Source organism: Gymnoscopelus microlampas, assembly GCF_963454915.1.
Source record: "Gymnoscopelus microlampas genome assembly, chromosome: 11".
Classification (NCBI taxonomy): Eukaryota; Metazoa; Chordata; class Actinopteri; order Myctophiformes; family Myctophidae; genus Gymnoscopelus; species Gymnoscopelus microlampas.
In genome coordinates this window covers 45,357,572-45,371,827 of record NC_139948.1, presented here as the reverse complement: position 1 = coordinate 45,371,827, position 14,256 = coordinate 45,357,572, and the positions used below count along the sequence as shown (strand labels likewise).

Below are 14,256 nucleotides of genomic sequence, written 5' to 3'. Positions count from 1 at the left end.
GGTAATACAAACGTGTGTGTATGTGTATATTAGTGATGAGCGGGCCGACCCGTAACCCGCGGGACCCGCGGCGCGGGTGGGTCGAGTCAGGATCTCAGAGGCAATTATGCGGGCTGCGGGTGAGCGGGTCAGCCGCTCTCACACGCAAAAAAATAAAAAAAAATCACATGCTCTTATTTTGTCTTTATTCCTAATAAGAATAAGAATAATAACAGTAAAACAGTTTGAATACACTTGGGGTGTATACTTGAAGATTATTTTCCAGTTTGTTTGTTTTTACCGCGGGTCGCGGGGCGGGTTGAGGCGGGTTGGGTTCCAGGGCGGGGCGGGTCATGAAAAAACCCGACCCGCACATCACTAGTGTATGCAGTGGTGTGTTCTACCGTCAGATGCTGTGTACGCCGTACACAGTCCAGATTATTTTGGGAAGAAGCGTATACAGTCTAATAACCATTTAATCCATTGAAAACGCGAGAGCGTATACCTTGGACCACGCGCATCGTATCGTAGCGTATACCCTAAACGAGAACACAACACTGAGTGTATGTGTATGTGCACGAGCGTGCGTGCGGTTCGCTGTAACGTCCTGTCCATCTCCATCCACTCTAGTATGGACTATGAACATGCTCATATGGCCCGGTGCATCTCCACACTGGAGAGAGGGGAAGAGAGAGAGAGAGAGAGGCGGAGGGGGGGGGGGGGGGGTGGGGGGGGGGGGGGGGGGGGACTCGTGCAAAAAGATTGATGAGGGCTGTGTGGCGGCTTGTGTGTGCGCGTGAGCACACACGCACACACACACATACATACATACGCGCGCGCACTTGCGTGCGTGTGGCTGGCTGGCTGCGTGTTATGTGTGCATGCATGCATGCGTGCAGTGTGCGCCTTTAAGAGGGGGGATGGGGGGGGCGGCAGCACTAGTCGACAGTCAGTCAGTCACCGGGCACGGAGCCAAGAATGAAGGGGGGGACGGGGGGGGGACGCTCTGCTAGCTAGCAACCACAGCAGCAGCAGCTCCACCACGGCAAGTTACGCTAGAATGTGTGCAACCCCCTCCACCCCACCCACCCCCTCCATATCCCTCGCCCCCCCCATATATGTAGTTGTTGTAAATGAACACCCCGCTTGATCATACTAACTACAGCGTCGCACAAAAAGCATCAAAAGTACAGTAGCAGATCCACAAGCTCAAAACGTGGCGCGACACGTTTTTTTCTCCGAGCTTGTAGATCTGCTACTTTTGAATTTGAATCCTGAAAAGTAACAGTTTTGGACAGGGTTTCCACCCGACAGCAACGTTGTGACACTACAACACCACATCATCTGAGAGAGAGAGTCTAATAACCACTATTAGCCTGTCTTAATTAACCCATTGAGACCTGAAGCCGATTCTACATGTCTCCTAAATCTCAACAGTTTTCTGAAAAAAAACGTATGTTTAATTTTTATTAGGGCAATGGTGCTGACAGATTCTGCAGATTACTCTTTCACCAACTACGATCAATAAAGGGCAGAAAAAGACAAATATTAGAGAAGTACATATTTCTAGACACGCATAACAATTGAGATTTGTGTATTTTTTTTCTTCTATTTCTTCCATTCCATTTGTGTGCAGGAGGGAGGAAACTGTATAAGGTCTTATAAATCGCTGAGGTAAGCATCTGACAAAGTCCTTGAGTTCCACAAAGAGGATTTCACACTGTAAAGTACCTGGGGCTGTTCTCAGTGATGAGGTCATGGCTAAAGCTCTCTGACCCGGGCCTGTGACAGCCAAGCTCTCTCTCTCTCTCTCTCCCCACCTCTCTCCCTCTCTCTCTCCCTCTCTCCCTCTCTCTCCGCCAGGCCCCGAAAATAACTGGTGTGAACACTCCGACAGCAACGTCTCCGGGCCCTGTGCCTGCATGGCTGTCATCCGCTTAACCCATTGAGACCTGAAGCCGATTCTACATGTCTCCTAAATCCCAACAGTATTCTGAAAAACGTATGTTTCTATATCAGTGGTTCTCAATCTTTTTCATGTCAAGGACCCCCAAAATTATATGTATTTGGCCGCGGACCCCCATCAAAATATTTTGTTCCAGGGACCCCCCCAGAAGCAAAGATTTGAGTTAAAAATGTTCGCTTTAAAAATATATATATTCAAAGATTTGCACACATTTTCACGAATTTTCAAAAATAGCAGATCTACAAGCTCGTAGCGCGGCACTCGGTGCCGCGCTATGAGCTTGTAGATCTGCTATTTCTGTATAGCCCAAAGTGTAAAATAATGCTTTTCAGCTCAAATCTAAAAATGAGACAGTTCCAGGTCTTAATGGGATTCAAGCCTGGGATTCACTACTTCGTCGAACAACCGCGGGCGCGCACCCCGGGAAAAATAGCCGATCCACAAGCTCACACAGCGTGTCGCGGACACGCCGCAGGCGTGAGCTTGTAAATCGGCCAGTCCCCGTCGTCGTACATACCGTACGTACGACGGGGGCTAAATCAAGCGTTAGGCAGTTAACGGGCGTGCGCTCGCTCAACCAATTTATTGGTCCAATAGATGACAGAACGTCCCCCCCCCCCCCCCCCCAACAAAAGTCCTATTAGTCCCTCTCATCGTTTTCCAACATTAGTCTTCATGAAACAAAACGCTGGGCACTTTGGGGGAGAGTAATGGCACATGTGCGTAACGGGAAACTGAGTCTAAATCAAGAGCGATCTCCTCGAACTAGACTTTTATTGCTGGAATGGTATCCATTATAACGGTTTTCACAAATGCACTCGAACAAAAAAAAAAGAAATAATAACTAGAAAAAGTGCTCCTCGGAGCACAAGTCTCCGCCAGCAGACTTGTGTTGGGAATGTTGGGAATGTTCTAATTCTTATGTTCTAATTCTTACAAAAAATAGAACATGTTACTGTGTCATAGTAACATGACACAAGTGTCCTATCCGTCTGTATAACTGTCCTATCCGTCCTGTCTGTATAAGTGTCCTATCCGTCCTGTCTGTATAAGTGTCCTATCCGTCCTGTCTGTATAAGTGTCCTATCCGTCCTGTCTGTATAAGTGTCCTATCCGTCCTGTCTGTGTAAGTGTCCTATCTGTCCTGTCTGTGTAAGTGTCCTATCCAATTGTTACAGTATCCGCCATTTCTCAGCCATTTCGTGATTATTCCTGTCTTACCTCACTTTGAAAGAGGCACAGACTCTTTCAAAGTGACACATGTATTTATAGGCCGCTATACGTCACTAGCCAATCAGATCACACTATTTCACCGTATTGTCACGTGAGGCTTGACCAATGTTAGTCCCAGTTTCAGAAAGTGAAAACAAACTCTCCTGGCGGAGACAATAATAGTAATGATAACGGCAGGAGTTGGACACAGAGTTGGAAGAGACAAGAGTGGAAGACATTGGTTCTCAAAGTGGGGTCCAGGGACCACATCGGCGTTTGAACTAGGCCTGTCACAATCATTATTACATATTAATCGTCTAATCACAATTATTTGAGATAATCGCAAAAAATGTTTGCATACGAGTCATCATAATCTCCATAATCATTTCCATGTTAAAAATGTCAATATATCCCCCCCCCAAAAAAAACAATTTAAATAGTGGAAATAGCAGATCTGCGAGCTCAAAACGCGTCGCATTGAGCTTGTATGTCGGCTATTTCCACTATTAATGTTTATATTTATGTATAAAGTAATTAAATACGTGTTATTTGTCATATCTGCCCTGTGCAACTTTTGTCGACGACGGCTAAAAGCAAAACAGAAATGTTCAACAACGGAAACACAATTGAATCGTTAATCTTCAAGTAAAATGTCATAATCGTGACAGCCCTAAAGGCAGGACGGATGCAACTAGTGTGCCCTGCCAAGCTTTTTTTTTTAAGTTTTAGAAATACATGCATCTCACCTGCATGTGAGACTACGTGTACAAAGATCTATCTATGTATAATCGTTTCCATGTTGAAAAATATTCACACCTTTTCAAATATAAAAAAAAAGCTGAAATAGCTGATCTACAAGCTTACAACGCGTCGTGACGCGTTGTAAGCTTGCTGCACTACATGTGAGTTGCTGCACTATGTACCAGTGGCTCTCAAACTTGTTCACGTCAAGGACCCCCACATTTTAGCTGCGGACCCCCATCAGAAAATATTTTGTTCCAGGACCCCCATGCAAGATTTGTGTTTCAAAACTAACAAATATTTCACATCTTCAGATTTATTTGTAGTAAATCTACAGCCAATCTAAAACGCGTTTGTTGTGAGGTTGTAGATCGGACCCACTGAAACCCCCTCAAGGACCCGGGGGACCCCCAGACCCCACTTTGAGATCCTTATACTGTATCTGGCATCTGCTGCTATTTTAACAACTTGACCCCCAGCATCCCTATTCAGGGGGGGGTTGCCATAAAATGCAGTGTTGAGCTGCGTTGTGAGCTTGTTGTAGATCTGCTATTTTTGTCTACTTTTGGGTGATACTGTAGTACATTGGTTCTCAAAGTGGGGTCCGGGGACCCCCAGGGGTACTTGAGGGGGTTCCAGGGGGTCCCCAGCTAAATTATGGATAGGAACCAAATGGACCCTTATGGATCTGTAACTCTGAGAGTGTACAAATGGAACCAAATGGACCCTAACGGGTCCATTTGGTTCCATTTGTACACTCTCAGAGTTAAATTAACATTGATATAATAATAATATAAATTGGGGTCCCAGAGATAGAGATGCCATTAAATGGGGGCCCGTGGCCTAATGCATGTCAAACTGGGGGGGTCCTTGAAATTAAAATGATTGAGAATCACTGCTAGAGCCGTAAAAATCTTCTCTTATGGGGGGTCCCTGGCATATCTTTTAAAATGGGGGTCCGCGGGCCAATAAGTGTCAATTTGGGGGTCCTTGACATGAAAAAGTTTGAGAACCACTGCTGTAGTATGACGAAGTAAGACATTCATTCATTTACGAGGAAAAAACAAACATCGAAATATAGAGAATGAGATACAAGGTTTTCCGCCTGACAACGGCTACCTAGCTTGAGTTTAAAAAAATACACGTCTCTCTACACAAGTAAAAAAAAAAAAAAAGCATTCCCAGGTAATTCCAGGTAAGTAGGCTATCCGATCACACACACACACGCACACACACACACACACACACACACACACACACACACACACACACACACACACACACACACACACACACACACACACACACACACACACACACACACACACACACACACACACACACACACACACACACACACACACACACACACACACACACACACAGCCAGCCTAATTACACACAGTCTGGCACAAAGCCCCTCAACCTTGCAATCCTGCACTGTACCCAAAAAAAAAAAAAAAGGCATCCAGGGGACTGGAAGTGAATGCGAGGGGGGGGGGGGGGGGCTATGACCTAATGCTGTATAGTAATCAGAGCATTAACCCTTTAAGACCTGAGGCGATTCTTAAAGGAGGAGTTCACCCAAAAAATGACTTATTTTCTATCAATTACACACCCCATGAAGCCTTGATTTCATGGATTTATTTTTGTTTTTGAGGCATTCCAAAGACAATAATTTGATGACCGTGTATTTCCGGTAGGAGACACAAATAATCTACTTTGTGTCTCCTACCGGATACATTAGCCGGTAGGAGACGGGAATCAAATTATTAGCTTAGGAATGCGACAAAAACAAAAAAGAATCCATGGATTCAAGGCTTCATAGGGTGTGCAATTGATAGAAAATAAGACATTTTTTTGGGTGAACTCCTCCTTTAAAAATGTTTTCTAAATCCTAACAGTTTTTTGGAAAAAAAAAAAAAAAAAGAAAAATGTTTTCAAGATTTTTCAAAAATAGCAGATATACAAGCTCATAGCGCGGCACCGAGTGCCGCGCTATGAGCTTGTATATCTGCTATTTTTGAAAAATATCTGCTATTTTTTAATAGCCCAAAGAAATCTAAAGGGACCCAGATGCGTTTCCAGGTCTTAATGGGTTAAGTGGCCTCTTTTTGTTATCAAGTCCCCGCCGGAGCCTCCCGGTGAATACACAGGCCCTTTCACAGGCCGCCAGCGCTGACAGGAGGGGCCCCTGACCTCCCCCCCCTCCCCAATCCACTGCACACGGGGCTAGAGCTAGATTTACAGACTTCCAACACATTAGTGAAAATGTGGGGGGCCCCCCCCAGGGGGCCGGCTTACGTTAGCCTAGCGTCTTCCTGTATCCGTGTGCTGGCATCCTCTCCAGGAAAGCACAGTGGTAACTAAGTACATTTACTTAAGTACTGTACTTAAGTACAGTTTTGAGGTACTTGTACTTTGCTTGAGTATTTCCAATACTTTTAATTCAACTCCACTACATCTCAGAGGCAAATATTATACTTTTACTCCACTACAATTATTTGAAAACTTTAGTTACTAGTTACTTTCCCAGATATAAAATATGATATTATGAAACATAAATGAACCATGAAAATAGCAGATCTAAAAATAGCAGATCTACAAGCTCACAACGCGTCGCATCGCGACGCGTTGTGAGCTTGTAGATCGGCTATTTTCAAACATTTTAGTACTTTCACTTTTGGTACTTTAAGAACATTTTGATGCCAATACTTTTGTACTTTTACTCAAGTAAATGTTTCATTCTGGACTTTCACTTGTAACAAGAGTATTTCTATATTGCAGTAATGGTACTTTTACTTAAGTAAAGCATTTGAGTGCTTTTTCCACCACTGGATATTTGCATTATTAATCCACAGACCCCGCGTATGATACAAACGTTTTTACTGTTATTACACTGCCAAATCTTCAGTGTTCATTTAACTCAGAGCGGGGTCTCAGAGAGTTACAGACCCGTAAGGGTCCATGTTGGTATCTATCTACATTACAAGTATCAACCATTTAGCTGGGAACCATTCCATGGCCGCATGGGGGTCTCTGAACCCCATGTTGATGACCAGCGCTCCAGCACATCTGAGTGTGCCAACCCGGCCCCCCCAAAAGAGTCTGTGACACTTTTACGTGACAAGTGCCCGGTGATGAGAGACTGATGATGATGGCTGCCCCCTCCTTATCACCAGCCAACTAGCCTGGTAAACCCTCCCTCCGGAAAATCTCATTTCCATTTGATTTCAGGAGTGAGTTTGGCCTGAACCGCCTTTCTGCAATATTCGCTGTGGGCTGGAGTTGGGCGGGAGTAATACCGTTGACTGACAACCCCTTCAACCAATGATCGTTTTTCCCCTTCAGCCAATCAGCAGTTCATTTTGACGAGCTCCAGACTATGTGACGCAACGGGACTTTTGGGACGGCCATGCCGAAAATAGGTTGCCTTATCGGGATACATGCGTGTCACTCCCCGCCCCTGCCGGTTCTCTAAATTAATATTTTTAAATAGGCTCTGTCATGATTAATTGACCACATATATGAAGTTAAACAACTAAATTCTATCCAAACGATATGTTAATAGTAAATTCTGTGCCTCAAAAAAGAAGTTTGAGACCGTTTTAAGAACGAAACTAAGAAGTGACGGCACTCGGACAACAACAATGGCTGCCGTTCGTCTTTTGTCGGCGGCTCTCAGGCTGCACTCGGCTTCATTCGGGCTCACTCGAACTCGCCACCTGATTGGCCAACTGTCGCTGTCAATCACAGAACGATGTGCGACGACGCTGATAGGCTCGTCAGTTCGGCGTATAGAGCGATTATTGCAGAAAGGCGGTTCAGGCCAGACTCACTCCTGAAATCAAATGGAAATGAGATTTCCGGAGGGAGGGTTTACCAGGCTACCAGCCAACAGCCATGAAGCTAAACCACTGTTATTAACTAATAATAATGAACTTTCAACCAGCTAAACCCCTGTTATATTAACTAGTTAACTTACATTCCCTAATCCCTATGGCTATAGCGTTAGCGTAGGGTATAGAATATTCAGATCCATTCCAATGTCAGGTCCACGCCAGGGAAAAATACTGGCAACCAAACTGATTTCAGGTACAGAACTATAGCTAGCTCTATACTGTAGCTAGACAGCTAGACAGACAGCTAGACAGACAGCTAGACAGACAGACAGACAGACGGATAGATAGATCTTTATTGATCGCACAAGGGAAATCAGTCGCCGGGGTAGCTGGTTTAACCACTTAAACCCCAGCATCTGTATTGTGGGGAAAGCTTTCTGCTGAAAACAGCAGATCGACAAGCTCACGCGTTGTGAGCTTATATCGATCGGCTATTTTCAACGAATAACCAGAAAACCGATACACAGAATTAACTAGCATAGAGCCCTGAGGGGCTCCGCGGCTCAACCATATGGGGTTGTTTATTTAAGTGGTTAAACAACGACACAGTGTAACATTCCGTACTAGTAGTGCAGCCTCAGCAGCCGAGACTAATAGTCACTTCCAAAGTGTTTTGTCAGGAACATAGGAAGGTCAATCACTGCCTGATCAGTCATACCATTCAAAGCCAATACAATGTACTACTAATGTTCCACAGCAGAACTAACTCTCCCACAGAGAACGAAAACGCTTCACACTCAACCAGAACACAAGTGTATCTGAAATGCCATCATGCACCCGGTAATAATAACAACAACAACAACATACAAAAAACTACAACATGTCAAGCTATAGACTTTAATGATCAAGTTTTTACTAGGTTATAATAAACGGCTGCAATAAACGTCAACAGTGATTACACTGCAGGTGGGAATCATGTGCAATACAACAACAACAACAAAACAACATAATGCCATTAAAAACGCACTCAAAACAATAATGCATGGTTGTTTTTAATTGCAACATGCATTGTTGTTGTTGTCTAAACCAGCTGGTTCCCAAAGTGGGGTTCAGGGACTACTTGAGGGGACTCAGGGTTCCATGAGGGGGTTCTACTATCTAAATTGACCCTTGCAAGTCTGTAACTCTGACAGTATACATTTTGTACACTGTCAGAGTTAAGGTGCAGTGCTTGAATTTCTTTAAGTTTGAGAATGAGAACCAGTGATCAAAAAAACAGTGATTCTCAACCAATTTAATCTCAAGGACCCCCAGTTTGACATGCATTATTAGGCTACGGACCCCCTTAATGGCATTTCTATCTCTGGGACTCCAATTTATATTGTAAAATCGATGTTAATTTAACTCTGAGAGTGTAAAACAAATGGAACACTCTCAAGAGTTACAGACCCATAAGCGTCCATTTGGTTCCTATCTATCTATTTATTTAGCTGGGGACCCCCTGGAACTCGGCCTCAAGGACCCCTGGGGGTGCCCGGACCCCACTTGATCTAAACCATCTGAACCATGTCCAATTAAGAGCCTCAAGCTTTATAGCTGGAGGACTAGTTAGTTATAGCAGCACTATTAGTTTAGCATCCGATGTCCACAACAACAACAACAACAGAAAAATGTATATTTTTGTGCATAAAGAACCCAAACTTGCTGGTAGAAATAACAGCAAAGGAAAAAATAAATACAACTATTCCAAAAAGTCAGACCATCCGAACCAGCAATGAAAACATAAGCAGCAACAGAAGAGCATCGACGTCAAAAAGTGGATTAAGAAGAAACTACTGCAGAAATATTCATGTAAAATAAGAAAATAAGTGCATAATCTGCATATATGCACTTATATATATATATATATATATATATATATATATATATATATATATATATATATATATATATATATATTCTCGTGTCCGTTCTATTTATTATAAAATCCCACCAAGCAAAGCAGGACAACAACAACTGAGGATATGTGTAGGGCTGCCTGTCACGATTATGACAATTATCACTTGACCATTAAATGTCACACAAAGAATTGCGTTTAACGATGAAATGGTGTTTTTTTTGTCGGTAACGCATGAATAAGAAATTCCATTTCTGTTTGGCTTTTAGGCTCTGAAGTTGCACAGGGCAGATATATGCCAGATAACCTAAATATAAAAAGAAATGACATATTTTACAACCTTAGACTTTTAAAAAAAACATTCATGGTGGAAATAGCCGATCTACAAGCTCACAACTGGTGGCGGTGAGTTTGTAGATCTGCTATTTCCACTATTTTTTTTTATTTATTTATTTTTACGATTGTGAGGAGGATTATGCAAAAGAAATATTGCGATTATCTCAAATAATTGCGATTAGGCGGTTATGTAATAATTGTGACAGGCCTATGATAACAGATATGTATGTGATAGTAATGTCCTACCATAATAAACTGTTCAGTGCAGAACAGGCTCGCGTCTTTGCAGCCATAAATTGCACTACAGTACAATATAAATATCAACAGAAATCACATCGTATCCGTCCGTTCAAATGATAAAATAGCCTCGCGTACGTTCCGTTCATTTCTTATGACGTCCCGAGCAGCAGCGATAAGGAGAATAACAACAGTATTCGATGTTAAATGTCCTACCATAATAAAGTGTAGTTCAGTCAGTGGGCTCTGCTGGTCTGTGCAGCCATTTTGTGTTCAGAACTGTGTGTGTGTGTGTGTGTGTGTGTGTGTGTGTGTGTGTGTGTGTGTGTGTGTGTGTGTGTGTACTGTGTGCATGTATGCGCGTGCTTGCATGAGCATGCGTGTGTGCGTGTGTGTGTGTGTGTGTGTGTGTGTGTGTGTGTGTGTGTGTGTGCGCGCGCGCGCGTGTGTGTGTGTGTGTGTGTGTGTGTGTGTGTGAGCGGAGCAGCAGCTGCTGCTAGCAGGGGGGAGGGGCCAGCGCGCCGTCACGTGACACTCCATAACAAAACAAACTGCATGGTCCCCATGACCCCGCCCCCCACCGTTTCCATGACAACGGCAAGTCCCTCTCCTCTCTTCTCCTCTCCTCTCCTCTCCTCTCATCCTTTTAGCCTAAATGTCTGTCCAAAAAAGTATTCAATCAATCCTCTCCTCTCCTCTTCTCCTCTACCCATCAGAAGAAAATAACAAGGGGGTGGCCTTATTAATACCTTAAGACCTTATTTTGAATATTGCGAATACAATATCATAAAATAACTGATTTTGAGGTTACTTTGGTGAACACTGTCTGTCTGTCTGTCTGTCTGTCTGTCTGTCTGTCTGTCTGTCTGTCTGTCTGTGGTCCAAACATCACATTCACGGTGAAACTTTTTGCTCGTGGTCTGTCCCTGTGGTTCTTAAATAATGTTTGTTGAAAGGATCGGTCGCCTGCAGCTGCTAAGATTATAGTATATTTGCAACACTTTAGTGCCAGTGTGTTATTTCAACCAACAGAGGGCACAGTTTCTTAAACAAATATATATATTAAATTCAACTTCAGCTTCAACAATACTGTCACGTCACAGGTTTCACATGGTGTAAGGAAACGGGTGACATTCTATTTCTTTAAGCTCCCATCATTTATAGCAGGGGTCTTCAACAGGGGGTCTGGGACCCCTATTGGGGTCCTCAGAGTTACAACAGGGGGGGGCACCAAATCTTTGTGTGATAGGAACTTTTTTATTTATTTATTTTTTTACATTAACCACTTGAACCCTTGCATTCTGAGGGGGACATTTGCCGAAAATAGCAGATCGACAAGCTCAAAACATCTCGCGCTGATTTATAGTTTTCAGGAAAGGGAAGAAGAATAGAGAAAGAACAAGGATCATGGGTCAGATATTCCACCTATTCCTGATATGAGTATAGTAAGATATATGCATAATAATATATATAGCAACTGATGGAGTTAAAACTATATGTTTTGTGGACCAGATTGATATGATCTAGAAATATCGATCTAACCAGTCAAATTAATATAGTGATGTATTTTGGGGCCTGTACTTCAGTCTTTTAAACATGCCTTTTGTAACTCTACTATACTCTCTCTACCAAGGCCATGTAGCTGGCTCCATATTTGCTATCTGGTGCCGGCTCCATATGTTTCCAATCAGTAAAAACATGTCTTGGTCAACACTTTGTGATTAAATGTCAAATGACCTGCATCTGTGTAAGATGACCTGTATGACCGGGATATTGTCACTAATTTACTCTGCTGTCATCCTGTCACAGATAAACCTGCCACATGTCCTATGATATCGAAGGAATAACTTGTTTATGGAACCGAGAATTGTGCACAAGGACACTATAAGATGAACAACAACTTCTTATTATGACTGCCAGACGCCTGTCCATCCTACGACTCCATCCTACGTCTGAGGGTCTTAAAGCCAACCACGAGGATGCACCTATGTCTGATGTCACTGAAGTCCAACTGTGTATAAATACCATTGTTTGTTATTGTAATATTAGTGTGTGATTTTTATTCTTGTCTGTAACTTGTACTGTTCCTGTGAGCACGCTCTGAGCGATACAGAATTGTTTCATCTTTGGACATACATCCGTCCTCGTCTGACTCTAATTTCTTTGGTGTCGACTGGTCAACACTTGGGGTCTTAGAACGAAATCCGTCTCTTCATCTTTCTTGGGCTCAGCCCTATTTATAGGGTTCATATTTTAACTCTATCAGCAACACATATATAACAATGGTATGACACAGTTAATTAGTGCCATATACAGTAACAGATACACGAGGTTAACATACGGTAGCAGCAAATACAGTATGGTCTCAGCAACAGAGCAGTAACAGATATAGAACAGATAGATAGACCTTTGTACAATATAGTCTCACATGCAGGTGAGATGTATGTATTTCTAAAACTCAAGCTTGGCAGGGAACACTTGTTGCATCTGTCCTGCGTTATAGTACGTTTTAGGAGAAATGTCTTTAACTTTGTTTAATGAGGCTTATCTCTTACCACTACACTCTTATTAACTTATGAATGTGTCAAACTCCTGATGTCATTCTATTGTACGTATTTATTTTTTGCTCGAGAGCTTCTCTGAAAACCGTTGATGATTAAGCTCAAACATACCCGGTCCCTATTTCTCCTCTAGTGTGAGAGTGGTTATTGTTCGTTCTGTCACGTGTTTCAAAAAGCCTGTCACCTGGCAGGATGCGCGCGCGCGCACGCACGCACGCACGCACGCACGCACGCACGCACGCACGCACGCACGCACGCACGCACGCACGCACGCACGCACGCACACACACACACACACACACACACACATTGAGTGACTCAAAGTGGCTTTAAAAGTGATCTCCACAGGGTTCTATGACGGCCTGGTAGGTGCTCAGCCAACAGTAATGCCTGATTCATACCCTGTTGCACACCAGTGTCTCGCACCGAAGATAGCCGGTCTACAAGCTCGCAGCGTGACGCATTGTGAGCTTGTAGATCGGCTATTTTCGGTGCGAGACACTGGCGTGCGGCTACGTATATAAATCACCCTTTCACATCTACATCCAGCATGCATTGGATGCTGTCTGAAACAGATGTATGCTTCATACCGACCCGGAAATTACCGTAATAATCCTAAAACGGGAGCAAAAAAAATGGCGCGGACGTTCTGGAATTTCCCCCAATTTCCCAGTGGCCAGCACGTCCCTGTGTGTGTGTGTGTGTGTGTGTGTGTGTAAGGGAGGCTGCCTTACGTTTTCTAGAGCTGAGAGAAGCTGAGAGAAGTCACGTGCTGTCATGCTGCACAGCTGCGTACAGTCAGACACACAGAGCCAGCCAGGAGGGCAGTGGTGGAAAGTAACTCTGCTAAAAGGCCTGTATTCAAAAATTATAAAAGTACAAAAGTAATGACATCAAAACGTACTTACAGTACTAAAGTAAAATAGTCATCATGGATGGCCTACTGGCTTAATTGGTTAGTGTGAATTTTGTAATTTATCTAAATCTGCAAAGTAACTGCATGGTAACTAGAGCTGTCAAATAATTGTGGTAGAAAGTATGATATTTGAGAGACTTCTACTCCACCTACACCAGATGCCTCCGAGTTCACCACTTAAACCCCAGCATCCACGACACGTTGTGAGCTTGCCGATCGGCCATTTTAAGTGAAAGCTTTCTTAGGCTTTCCACAATAACAGAAAAGAGAAAATACACTAGTATAGAGCCCTGAGGGTCTCCGGTCAACCACATAAACTTTATGTGGTTAAGTGGAGTAGAAGTATCAACAAAAAGTTCCTCCAAATTGTACTCGAGCACAGTACTTGAGTAAATGTACCTAATTAAAGCAGCACTAGGGTGTTTGTATTTTGTCTCTCTTTCAATTGAGACATTTAGATCGTGTCAAAGGTGGGTCATGTCTCACTTAGACACAGGATCTGACCACAAATAATGAGCAGATGGTCAAGATTCAATTCATCCCCTGAGCAAGCAGAGAGGCTGTATTTT

General features: G+C 43.3%; 1 protein-coding gene across 1 annotated transcript in view; it reads right to left on the bottom strand.

Moving 5' to 3' along the window:
• LOC311054795 (trinucleotide repeat-containing gene 6C protein-like) overlaps positions 1–10,516 on the bottom strand; it is a 107,096-nt gene extending 96,580 nt beyond the window's left edge. Inside the window, exon 1 of the mRNA XM_084070799.1 lies at positions 10,427–10,516. The gene's annotated coding sequence lies outside the window, so the exon portion shown is untranslated. The remainder of the gene's footprint in view (positions 1–10,426) is intronic.
• Positions 10,517–14,256: the final 3,740 nt, after the last annotated feature.